The sequence below is a fragment of the Hyla sarda genome, chromosome 5, assembly GCF_029499605.1.
Source record: "Hyla sarda isolate aHylSar1 chromosome 5, aHylSar1.hap1, whole genome shotgun sequence".
Taxonomy (NCBI): domain Eukaryota; kingdom Metazoa; phylum Chordata; class Amphibia; order Anura; family Hylidae; genus Hyla; species Hyla sarda.
Window position 1 is genome coordinate 269333707 of NC_079193.1, and position 13576 is coordinate 269347282.

The 13576-nt window shown below is 42.4% G+C and overlaps 1 protein-coding gene across 2 annotated transcripts in view; it reads left to right on the forward strand.

The window, feature by feature from the left end:
- The window catches only part of GATA6 (GATA binding protein 6), a 44924-nt gene that overhangs the window by 18336 nt on the left and 13012 nt on the right, over window positions 1–13576 (forward strand). The window lies entirely within an intron of this gene.

Genomic DNA, 13576 nt, shown 5'->3' on the forward strand with positions numbered 1-13576 from the left:
TCGGAAAAACGCATGTCAATGCGAGTGGCAAGATGGATGAGTTCATGTAGGTTAGCAGGGATTTCTCGTGCGGCCAGAACATCTTTAATGTTGCTGGATAGGCCTTTTTTAAAGGTCGCGCAGAGTGCCTCATTATTCCAGGATAATTCTGAAGCAAGGGTACGGAACTGTACGGCATACTCGCCAACGGAAGAATTACCCTGGACCAGGTTCAACAGGGCAGTCTCAGCAGAAGAGGCTCGGGCAGGTTCCTCAAAGACACTTCGAATTTCCGAGAAGAAGGAGTGTACAGAGGCAGTGACGGGGTCATTGCGGTCCCAGAGCGGTGTGGCCCAAGCCAGGGCTTTTCCAGACAGCAGGCTGACTACGAACGCCACCTTAGACCTTTCAGTGGGGAACTGGTCCGACATCATCTCCAAGTGTAATGAACATTGGGAAAGAAAGCCACGGCAAAACTTAGAGTCCCCATCAAATTTATCCGGCAAGGATAGTCGTATTCCAGAAGCGGCCACTCGCTGCGGAGGAGGTACAGGAGCTGGCGGAGGAGATGATTGCTGGAGCTGTGGTAGTAACTGTTGTAGCATAACAGTCAGTTGAGACAGCTGTTGGCCTTGTTGCGCAATCTGTTGTGACTGCTGGGCGACCACCGTGGTGAGGTCAGCGACAACTGGCAGAGGAACTTCAGCGGGATCCATGGCCGGATCTACTGTCACGATGCCGGCTGGCAGGTAGTGGATCCTCTGTGCCAGAGAGGGATTGGCGTGGACCGTGCTAGAGGATCGGTTCTAAGTCACTACTGGTTTTCACCAGAGCCCGCCGCAAAGCGGGATGGTCTTGCTGCGGCGGTAGTGACCAGGTCGTATCCCCTAGCAACGGCTCAACCTCTCTGGCTGCTGAAGATAGGCGCGGTACAAGGGAGTAGACAGAAGCAAGGTCGGACGTAGCAGAAGGTCGGGGCAGGCAGCAAGGATCGTAGTCAGGGGCAACGGCAGAAGGTCTGGAATCACAGGCAAGGAACACACAAGGAACGCTTTCACTGGCACTAGGGCAACAAGATCCGGCGAGGGAGTGAAGGGGAAGTGAGGTGATATAGGGAAGTGCACAGGTGTAAACACTAATTGGAACCACTGCACCAATCAGCGGTGCAGTGGCCCTTTAAATCGCAAAGACCCGGCGCGCGCGCGCCCTAGGGAGCGGGGCCGCGCGCGCCGGGACAGAACTGACGGGGAGCGAGTAAGGTACGGGAGCCGGGGTGCGCATCGCGAGCGGGCGCTACCCGCATCGCGAATCGCATCCCGGCCGGAGGTAGTAACGCAGCGCCCCGGGTCCGTGGAACCGACCGGGGCGCTGCAGTGAGGGAAGTGTAGCGAGCGCTCCGGGGAGGAGCGGGGACCCGGAGCGCTCGGCGTAACAATATATATATATATATATATATATATATATATATATATCTATATATATATCTATATATATATATATATATATATATATATATATATAAATAAAATCCTCCACTGTATAACTGATAGATAGATGTTATGAATGTACAGTATTATGAATATATATATATATATATATATATATATATATATATATAAAGAAAATAATGAAAAATGGTATGATTCTTTTCTGGTGGATCACTAGCTATTGTTCTTTGTCTCACTAATAGAAAAGTTGTATCCAGGTCATTTTGCTCCACTGTGTATGAACAGTCTCCTGTATAGTTTACAAGCTGGCATCTCCTTATGGCTATCCTGCACTGTTATGTCTCTAGTTTTGTGGCTATCAATACTGTGCCAGCTTTTGTGAAATATTTGGTTTTGAGCTGACACTAGTACCTATTTTTTTTTTTTTTTTGTGTATATAGGAATTTTATATTTCTGATTATTCCGCAGCAAGAATTCAGTTGAATGATAAATACCTGTAGAAATAGTGGGATGGTCAGCTCACAGGATCCCCAGCACGGCTAGTAACTCCAATATGGTAGGAACAAATAGTAGAAGTAGCCAGCGGTAAACGTTGAAAACTTTATTCGGATCCCAATAAAGCCGCATGAAAAGCGGGATACAGCCGATAAGACAACTCACAGATAGCGTGGGTTGTCTTATCAGCTGTATCCCACTTTTCATGCGGTTTTATTGGGATCCGAATCAAGTTTTCATCGTTTACCACTGACTACTTCTTCTATTTGTTCTGATAAGTACCTGTATTTACTTTTATTGTGATGTGGCAAAATCTGCCCCATATTCTTACAATGTTGTAGAGCCTAGGTCTCCAAGTGTGGACCTCCAGCTGTTGCAAAACTACAACTCCCAGCATTCCTGGACAGCTGACACCGGCCTGGGCATACTGAAAGCTGTAGTCTTGCATCAGCTGGAGGTCTACAGTTTGGAGACCAGTGTTCTCTTTAGTCCAATAACACTTATCTGAGATCACATGTAGTATAATGAAACAGCAGCACAGTGAACTGAACAGCAGCGACAGTTGGTAGTGACAGTCGGCTTCAAGGGGACCTGATGCAAAGTTCCAAAATTCAGAACTAGACTCAACGTTAATGCAACATAGGAAAATGCTGTGTAAGCTGATTATCCTTTTTTTTTTTTTTTTCAAATCACAATTTTTATTGGTATTTTAATATTTTAAGTGGCAAACATGTTTACGTAGGATAGTTTGAACAGTGCAAATCATGTAAAACGACAATAGACAAGTTAAACAAAGGGACACACAGGCCGCGAAAAGGCAGCTGCATCTGAGAAGAAAGTAGGCATCTATTCTAGCACCATAGGTAGGTATTGCGTTATGTAGGGAAAGGAGGAAAGGGCTGGGGGAATGGGGGGGGGGGGGGGGGGGGTACATATTTGGAGGGAGAGATACAACAAAGGGGAGGTACATCCAGAATAAGGGTGCATTCACACCACATTTTTGCAATACAGTTCTCATATATGTTTTCAATTTAAAAAACGTAGGAATCGTATTGAAAACCGTATGCATTGACTCTCCATTGAAAACCATGTGCCAAACAATGCATCAGGTTGCATCTGTTTTGTCTCTTCTACGGTTTTGACCCTTTTTTTCCCGTACCCAAAACCGTAGCCTACCACTGTTTTTGGTCTGAGTAAAAAAACGTATTGAAACCATTTTTTTTTTTTTACATGGGAGTCAATGGAAACCATAGAGAATTGTATGTGCGTACGGTTCCATCCCGTTTTCACCGTACTGTTTTTGACTTTGCACTGTTTTTTTTTTTCTTGGAATTTCAATCAAACAAGTGAAAATGTATTCATAATGGAGTGAAAAGTTAAAAACGTACACGTTTTTTTTCTTAAAAATCGGATGCAACCGGACATCATATTTCAAACCGTATATGGTTTTTAACCGTATACAGGTTACAATTTGTACACACGTTTTAATACAGTTTAGTACGGTTTTGAGGAATCAGTTTTTCATCAAAAACCTGATACGGGAACTGTACTGTGAAAACGTGGTGTGAATGCACCCTGAGGCTCCTTTTACACTGCTGTTGCAATCCGTTGAGAACTGCCATTGAGCTCTCTCTCTTTTTTTTTTTTTACTTTAATGGCTGTTATCTTGACGGGACACAATGGGAAACAACGGGCCTCGGTGGATCCCAATATAGTCAGTGGGGTCCTCGGGTACCGTTGTTTTTAGCGATACTAGCGGGAGAAAGAGACAGTGCTTGCAGTAATTTTTCTCCCGCTATTCTCCCCTGATTTTCTGATGGGCGCTGCCCTGCCGTGTGACAACAGCAGTGTGAAAGGGTCCTTAGTAATTTTAGGAGGATGGACCGAACTATTAACATACCAGGCAAGAATTATATAATAAGGTAATTCACCGATCAGTGCAGAAACAACAAAGCTCAAATGCGGATAACTAGTGCATGTATGAGTACTTGTATGATAAAACAAGACCAGGAACCTAAGTCAACTGCAGGGGAGGGGTTTTAGGGGTATACAGACTAGTACCTCCATATGGAGGCATTAGAAGGGACGTGGTCAAACAGAGACAGAGGGAGGTGTTAGTGGCGTAGCCGTGGAGTAGGTTGAGCGGAATGCTTTCCGAGGGGCCCAGACTTTTTGAAAAGAGGCACAATTCCTCATCTTCCAGCTCAGCAATTCCTCCATTCTACATATATGGTCTACTTTAGCTACCCACAAAGCGAGTGTAGGAGGCGCTATAGACTGCCAGTTGGCTGGAATTAATAGCTTGGCCGCTGTCAGGAGAGCAGTGGCAAGATTTTCTTTTTTTTTTTTAGGGCAGAAGCCAGGATTTGGAGCCCAGAGTAGTATGATTGGTGCAGAGAGAAGGATTTCCTTGTTAATGAGTGATAAAAGCTCGCACCAAAAGGTTTGGATTTTAGAGCAGGTTAGCCAGATGTGAGATCCCTTTTTCACCATCATTACCTCAGTGCTCAGGTCACTTACTTTGTAAAGGTTCCCATACACTTTAGTCAAAAGTAATCTGAAGCTAATAACTTCAATGGGAGCAGCTAACAACCTAAAGTCTATGGGGTCCTCCCAGCTTTCTCCAACCGATGATGTTGGGGAGAGAAGGATCAGGCTCATGTTGGATTTTCACTACCTGACCCTTTTGTTTTCAGAGAGATAAGCTGCCGTCAGAGCTGTCTGGCAGTGGTATACCCTATTGAAAACACATGAAGCATTGACTGTGCTGAACATTCATGTGTATGGAGAGATTGATGGAGATAGCTATCAGCTGAATGAACATTTGGCTGACAGCTATTAAAGATTTAAATTCCAGCATATTTAGTTTTTTAATAGTTTGCTGGAGTGAATTCAGTCTAGTCTTGTAAAATAAAGCATTAGGAGGTATGAATACCTATTTGTTATGCTTTTAGGTCTATGACACATTACTCACAGGCATCCCCCCCCTGGGAGGAGCTTAGTTGTGTGCATCTGCCAATCAACATCTGTATAGTGTCTGATCATTACCATACGTCTGATACAATTCATGGCCCTAGAGACTTATAATGGAGCTGTCTCCTTAAACTGGATAGAGATTGCAGCAAGCTGGGGAGTGAAGTGCACTACTGTGCGCATCACCTGACTATATCTGGAGATTGGTAGGGGTGTGAAAACTTTTGACATATTTTATTTATTTTGTTATTTTTTTAATTAGGTATTGTATAATGACAGGGACACTTTAAATTTCATAGATTTTATGCAGTAAAACAGAAATATATAATTTTGCATTGTGTAAAATGTTGTGCCTGGCACTATGATCAGGAGACAGTAGCTGTGTCCATTTTGTTGCATCATCATTTGTGGGCAGTGGTTAGCAGCACCCATGTGTATAGATGATCTGTAATGGCATAGAGATCTCAGATGTTCACTTTTGGCCTACAGGCACACTAATGTCTAAGCCTTTAATTGGGCCCAATTAGACATTTTTCCTTTCAATGTTATGTGACTCATTAGAATAACATAGTCTCAGGTGTGAATTGGGAGCAGGTGTTTTAAATTTAATGTTATCGCTCTCACATTCTCTAATACTGGACAAAAAAGAATGATTCCTCTACATAGAGATGGACTAGGCTATAAGAAGATTGCCAAGATCCTGAAACTGGGATGTGCTACGGTGGGCTACACCATACAGCTGGGTCTCTATATCCAATCACTACAGGCTGCTCTTGAACCCCCTCCTTTCTGTTTTCATGCTGCCGTCTGATAGGACAGTAGTGAGCACTATAGAATGCTAGTTCCGTCCTCACTTTCTGGACCTTGTGCCAGCCTACGCTTCAGCTTGGACAAAGATGATGCTGCAGTCAGACAGGATTATGTTTTGGATGGTATAGGGACCCCTAGTTGTCTCTTTTATAAGCCATGATTTCCATGAAAAGGAAATAAATTTTTTTTTTGTCAAGCATATAAAGAAGGTTAACCACTTAGGGACCCAGGGCGTACAGGAATGCCCCAAAACCCCGGTACTTAAGGACCCAGGGCGTACCTGTACACCAGTGGGAATTTCAGTCCCCGTTGCGCGCCGGGCGGGGACTGCTGATATCAGCAGGCACCCTGTGCAAACTCCGTGCAAACTCCTGAAACCCCCCCCCATGTCGGTGATCGCCGCAAATCGCCGGTCAGTTCAGACCGGTGATCTGTGGCAATTCCGGGTCATACAGGTCTCTAGTGACCCAGAAAATAAGGGGGATCAGGGTTGTCCAAGACACCCCCGATTCCCCTGAAGGGATAGGAGTGAGGTGGCAGGGGTACCACCCCTCCTATCCCTGCTATTGATCGGTCAGAAGCGACTGATCAATAGCAGATTGGGGATGGGGGGTTAAAGTTCGGTTCCCCCCTTCTGCCCACCCACGGTAATCTGGGCAGAATGGGGGACTGTCCTGTGACCGGCAGCAGCAGTGGAGGTTCACTTACCAGCGGCGATTAGCGGCGGCGGGCGGCGATCCTCTCCCTGGTGCATCGATCCTGCGACCACGGAAGCCAGTGAGTTGTTGCCTAGCAACAGCTGGAGGGCTACAGTTTGGAGATCACTGTGCAGTGGTCTCTAAACTGTGGCCCTCTAGATCTTGAAAAACTACAACTCCCAGCAAGCCCACACAGCAGTTTGCTGTCCGGGCATGCTGGGATTTGTGGTCTTGCAACATCTGGAGGGCCACAGTTTGGAGATCATTGTGCGGTGGTTTCTAAAAAGTGGCCCTCTAAATCTTGCAAAACTACAACTCCCAGCATGCACGAACAGCAAACGTCTGTCTCACCATGCTGGGAGTTGTAGTTACATACCTCCAGCTGTTGTATAACTACATTTCCCAGCATGCCCTTGGCTACCAGGACATGCTGGGAGTTGTAGTTTTGCAACAGCTGGAGGCACACTGGTTGGAAAATACTGAGTTAGGTAACAGAACCTAACTGAAGGTTTTCCAACCAGTGTGCCTCTAGCTGTTGCAAAAGTACAACTCCCAGCATGCATGGTCTGTCAGTGCATGTTGGGAGTTGTAGTTTTGCAACAGCTGGAGGTTTGCCCCCCATATAAATGTACCGGGTACATTCACACGGGCGGGTTTACAGTGAGTTTCCTGCTTCAAGTTTCCACCGCCTCACAAACTCCCAGCAGGAAACTCACCCTAAACCCCCACCTGTGTGAATGTACCCGTAAAAACACTACACTAACACATAATAAAGGGTAAAACACTACATGTCCCCCCCAATAAAAATTAAAAACGTAGCGTACGGCAGTGTTCCCAAAACAGAGCCTCCAGCTGTTGCAAATCAACAACTCCCAGCATTTCCGGACAGCCACACACTGTCCAGGCATGCTGGGAGTTTAGCAACAGCTGGATGCACCCTGTTATGGAATCACTCTTGTAGAATACCCCTATGTGCACCCCTATGCGATCCCTAATTTAGTCCTCAAATGAGCATGGCGCTCTTTCACTTTGGAGCCCTGTCGTATTTCAAGGAAACAGTTTAGGGCCACATATGGGGTGTTTCCGTACTCGGGAGCAATTGTGTTACAAATTTTGGCAGGCTTTTTCTCCTTTTACACCTTATAAAAAGAAAAAGTTTGGGTCTACACCAGCCTATTAGTGTAAAAAAATTAACATTTTTACACTAACATGCTCGTGTTGCCTCATACTTTTTGTTTTCACAAGAGGTAAAAGGAAACAAAATTTGAAACACAATTTCGCGGAAATACCCCCTATGTGGGCGTAAAATGCTCTGCGGGCGCACAACAAGGCTCAAGAGTGAGAGCGCACTATGTACATTTGAGACCTAAGTTGGTGATTTGCACAGGGGTGGCTGATTTTACAGCGGTTCTGACATAAATGCAAAAAAATAAATACCCATGTGTAACCCCATTTTGGAAACTACACCCCAACTTGGATGGGAAAATGAAAAAAAACTAAACTAAAATGCTGGTGTTACCCTAAATTTTTCATTTTCACAAGGGAAAATAGGAACAAAAGCCCCCCAAAATTTGTAAGTAAGAACATACCTCATATGTGGATGTAAAGTGCTCTGCGGGCTAACTACAATGCTCAAAAGAGAAGGAGCGCCATTGGGCTTTTGGAGAGAAAATTTGTCCAGAATTGAAGGACACGTGTGTTTACAAAGCCCCCATAGTGCCAGAATAATGGACCCCCGCCCCACATGTGACTCCATTTTGTAAACTACACCCCTCACGTATTGTAATAAGGAGTACATTGGGCATTTATACCCCACAGGTGTCTGACAGATTTTTGGAACAGTGGTCCGTGAAAATGAAAGATTTAATTTTTCATTTGCTCAGCCCACTGTTCCAAAGATCTGTCAAACGCCAGTGGGGGCGTAAATGCTCACTGCACCTTTTATTCAATTCTTTGAGGGGTGTAATTTCAAAAATGGGGTCACATGTGGGTGGTCCATTCCTCTGGCCCCACGTGGGGCTTTGTAAACGCACAAGGCCCCCGACTTCTATTCCAACCAAATTCTCTCTCCCAAAGCTCAATGCACCATGCTTCTCTTCTGAGCTTTGTTGTGCGCCAGCAGAGCACTTGATATCCACACATGGGGTATTTCCATACTCAGAAGAAATGGGGTTAGAAATTTTCGGGGGCATTTTCTCCTATTATGCGGAAAATGGGGAAAAAACTGCATTTTAGTGAAAATTTTTTCTCTCTCATTTACACATCTGACTTTAACAAAAAGTCATCAAACACCTGTGGGGTGTTAAGGCTCACTGTACCCCTTGATACATTCCTTGAGGGGTGTAGTTTCCAAAATAGTATGCGTTTTTTTGTGTTTTTTATTTATTTATTTATTTGCTGTTCTGGCACCATAGGGGCTTCCTAAATGCGACATGCCCCCCAAAAACCATTTCAGCAAAATTTGCTTTCCAAAAGCCAAATGTGACTCCTTCTCTTTTGAGCATTGTAGTGCGCCCGCAGTGCACTTGACATCCAAACATGTGGTATTTCCATACTCAGAAGTAATGGGGTTACAAATTTTGGAGGACATTTTCTCCTATTACCCCTTGTAAAAATGTAAAATTTTGGGAAAAAACATCATTTTAGTGGGAAAAAAACTTAATTTACACATCCAACTTTAACGAAAAGTCGTCAAACACCTGTGGAGTGTTAAGGCTCACTGGACCCCTTGTTACGTTCCTTGAGGGCTGTAGTTTTCAAAATAGTATGCCATGTGTCTTTTTTTTTTTTTTGCTGTTCTGGCACCATAGGGGCTTCCTAAATGTGACATGCCCCCCAAAAACCATTTCAGAAAAACTCACTCTCCAAAATCCCATTGTCGCTCCTTCCCTTCTGAGGGAATTCCTGTGAAACACCTAAAGGTTTAACACACTTACTGAATGTCATTTTGAAACTTTAAGGGGTGCAGTTTTTATAATGGGGTCATTTATGGGTATTTCTAATATGAAGGCCCTTCAAATTCACTTCAAAACTGAACTCGTCCCTGAAAAATTCAGATTTTTAAAATGTTGTGGAAAATTGCTGCTGAACTTTGAAGCCCTCTGGTGTTTTCCAAAAGTAAAAACATGTCAACTTAATGATGAAAACATAAAGTAGACATATTGTATATGTGAATCAATATATAATGTATGTGGGATGTCCATTTTCCTTATAAGCAGAGAGTTTCAAAGTGAAAAAAAAAGAGCAAAATTTTCAAATTTTTCATCATATTTTGGATTTTTTCACCAAGAAATGATGAAAGTATGGATGAAATTTTACCTCTAACATAAAGTAGAATATGTCACGAAAAAACATTCTCGGATACAAAACGAAAAGTAAAAGCATCCCAGAGTTATTAATGCTTAAAGTGACAGTGGTCAGATGTGCAAAAAATGCCCTGGTCCTTAAGGTGAAAATGGGCTGGGTCCTTAAGGCGTTAAAGGGGTACTTTTTTTTAATTTAAATCAACTGGTGCTAGAAAGTTAAACAGATTTGTAAATTACTTCTATTAAAAATCTGTATACTACAGAGGAAATTCTTTTATTTTTGGATTTCTTTTCTGTCATGACCACAGTGCTCTTTGCTGACACCTCTGTCCATTTTAGGAACTGTCCAAAGCAGCAAATGTTTGCTATGGGGATTTTCTCCTGCTCTGGACAGTTCCTGAAATGAACAAAGGTGTCAGCAGAGAGCACTGTGCTCTTGACAGAAAAGACATCTAAAAAGAAAAGAATTTCCCCTGTAGTATACAGACACTAATAAGTACTGGAAGGATTAAGATTTTTTAATAGAAGTAATTTACTAATCTGTTTAACTTTCTGGCATCAGTTGATTTAAAAAAAAAAAAAAAAAAAAAAAAATTGTTTTCCACCGGAGTACCCTTTTAATATTTTGCCAAGATATACACCATATAAAAAGTTTTTGAATCTGACAGTGCCCATAGGCTATTGTTCTGTAGTCCTACCTATTTGTTTCATGGGTCATAGCAGGACATAGACTTGTTTCTTGTTTGTTCCTCGTTAAATGCTACAATAAAAGCTTGAAATCTCATATTGCACAAATGTTACAAGTGTTACACAAAATATTATAAAGCTATTGCATATTTATCTTAAACCTGCTAATAAAAAGCTTTATGGGACAAAAACATTATCATAGGCCATCAATGTGTGATTAGTGCCACCTGTGGGACCCCTGCCTTTCAGTAAAACCCATGCCCACGTATAAAAGATATAGTTATAAGTCGTGTGCATATGCCATGCCATTACATAGGCAACCAGGCTAACTCATTGTGCTGATCACGTTAGGTCCCTGAGGACAGACCTCTACCAATTAAACATTGAACTCATCAACATTAAAGTCCCTGAGACCTCCTTATTTCATTAGTTGCATCCATGAGGACAATTACTCGGCTGCCTACAATGTTATGATTTCCTTATTCTCTTGGGCCATATTATTTTTATTACTTGTCGAAAGAGTTAGCAGTTTATGGTTATATGATAGAATAACACATGAAAATCTAAATTAATGAATTGTTGGAGTTATTTCCCATATTTGCTGAGTTTTTTCTCTCATATGTCCCTTCGTATCTTTGCCATCATTATCGTAGCCATTTGCCTTCATGTCTGTGAGAGAGTCATTGTCCATTGTACACTCAGGCCCTCATAAAGCTGTGTTTAGTTTTGTTATATGACTGCTTTTAATATGCGACTGCTGTACCTTGGCTTCAAAGTGCTGGATATAGAGTCATAAAAGGCTTATTTGTAATGCGGACTTTGCTGCCAAAAGTTCACTTGTAGTTTGATAACAGATTAAAAAGGGATCATGCATTGTCCATATGGCATTTATTCTTCTTTGCTTCACAACAAGCTGTCTGCTTTTTTCTGAAATACAACATAGTTATTAATGTATAACAAGAGGTCGGCTGCTACTTTTTTTTACCTTACTATTCCTTTATGACACATAAATGGCCCAACAGTCACCAATAAAGGGGAAATCCACCTAAGTTCTGCGAACTGGTGGTGTTTGCAAGAATTTTTTTTGCACAAGCCTCTCTTTTGCGCAAAAATTATTCTATTATATAGATATAATATAATTATAACTATTATGTATTTAATCTATTATAATCTATTTAACTTTACACCAAGTGGGCAGGGCTTGGTGTTAGAGATGAGCGAACTTACAGTAAATTCGATTCGTCACGAACTTCTCGGCTCGGCAGTTGATGACTTATCCTGCATAAATTAGTTCAGCTTTCAGGTGCTCCGGAGGACTGGAAAAGGTGGTATACAGTCCTAGGAAAGAGTCTCCTAGGAAGGTATCCACCTTTTCCAGCCCACCGGAGCACCTGAAAGCTGAACTCATTTATGCAGGATAAGACATCAACTGCCGAGCCGAGAAGTTCGTGACGAATCAAATTTACTGTAAGTTCGCTCATCTCTACTTGGTGTATAGTGGTCATGACAGGAGGACTCCTTCAATGCTGGGTTTATCACAATTTACATCACAGAAGTAGCTTAAAGGGGTACTCCACTGGAAAACATTTTGCTTTAAATCAACTGGTGCCAGAAAATTAAACAGATTTGTAAATTACTTCTATTTAAAAATCTTAATCCTTCCAGTACTTATCAGCTCCACAGGAAGTTATTTTCTTTTTGGATTTCCTTTCTGTCTGACCACAGTGCTCTCTGCTGACACCTCTGTCCATGTCATGAACTGTCCGGAGCAGGATAGGTTTGCTATGGTTTTTTTTTCCTACTCTGGACAGTTCCTAAAATGGACAGCGGTGTCAGCAGAGAGCACTGTGGTCAGACAGAAAGGAAATCCAAAAAGAAAAGAACTTCCTCTGTAGTATACAGAAGCTGATAAGTACTAGAAGGATTAAGAGTTTTAAATAAAAGTAATTTACAAATCCGTTTAACTTTCTGGCACCTGTTGATTTAAAGAAAAAAATGTTTCCCAGCGGAGTACCCCTTTAAAGGAGTACTCCCGTGAAAAACAAATGTTTTCAAATCAACTGGTGCCAGAAAGTTATACAGATTTGTAAATTTACTTCTATATAAAAATAACTGTTTAACTTTCTGGCACCAGTTGATTTAAAAATAAAAATAAAAAAAAGTTTTCCACGGGGGTACCCCTTTAAAGCTAGCATAGAGTTTTACTACAATTTAAAGGGGTACTCTAGTGGAAATTTTTTTTTTTAAATCAACTGGTGCCAGAAAGTTATACAAGTTTGCAAATGACTTTTACTTAAAAATCTTAACCCTTCCAGTACTTATCAGCTTCTGTATGCTCCACAGGAAGTTGTGTAGTTCTTTCCAGTCTGACCACAGTGCTCTCGACTGACACCTCTGTCAGTGTCGGGAACTGTCCAGAGTAGAAGCAAATCCCCATAGCAAACCTCTCCTGTCTGGACAGTTCCGGACATAGACAGAGGTGTCAGCAGAGAGCACTGTGGTCAGACTGGAAAGAACTAAATAACTTCCTCTGGAGCATACAGCAGCTGATAAGTACTGGAAGGATTAAGCTTTTTTAAGTAGAAGTCATTTGTAAATCTGTATAACTTTCTGGCACCAGTTGATTTTAAATATTTTTTTTCCACCAGAGTACCCCTTTAAATTGTAGTAAAAGTCTCTAGCTTTAAGCTTGTGTAGATCTCAGAAGTATGGTGCACAACCCGCCTCCCTGCCTGATTTATTAAAAGGCGTGCACCTCTTAATAAATCAGGGGAGCAGAAAGCAGTGCAGTTTCATATTAGGACCAGTATCTGAAATGTTGGTCTTGAAAATGTTGCAAATTCTGTCCGTTTGGCTGATATCCGTGTTTCCAAACAGAGTGTCTCCAGCTGTTGCAAAACTACAGCTCCCAGCATGCCCGGACAGCCGTTGGCTGTCCGGGCATGCTGGGAGTTGTAGTTTTGCAACAGCTGGAGACACCCTGTTAGGAAGCCATTGCTCTAAAGTGACTTGAAGCCAGATTTACTAGCATTTTTTACACTTGCGGGGCCAAATTTCACTTTCCCTCTCGGCCAACCTATTGCATAAGACATTTGTTACAATGCCCAATCCAGATCAACCCCTATCTCTCCTTTACTACATTTATAAGGACCTTTATCTCTGGTGTCTGAAAACAATCATT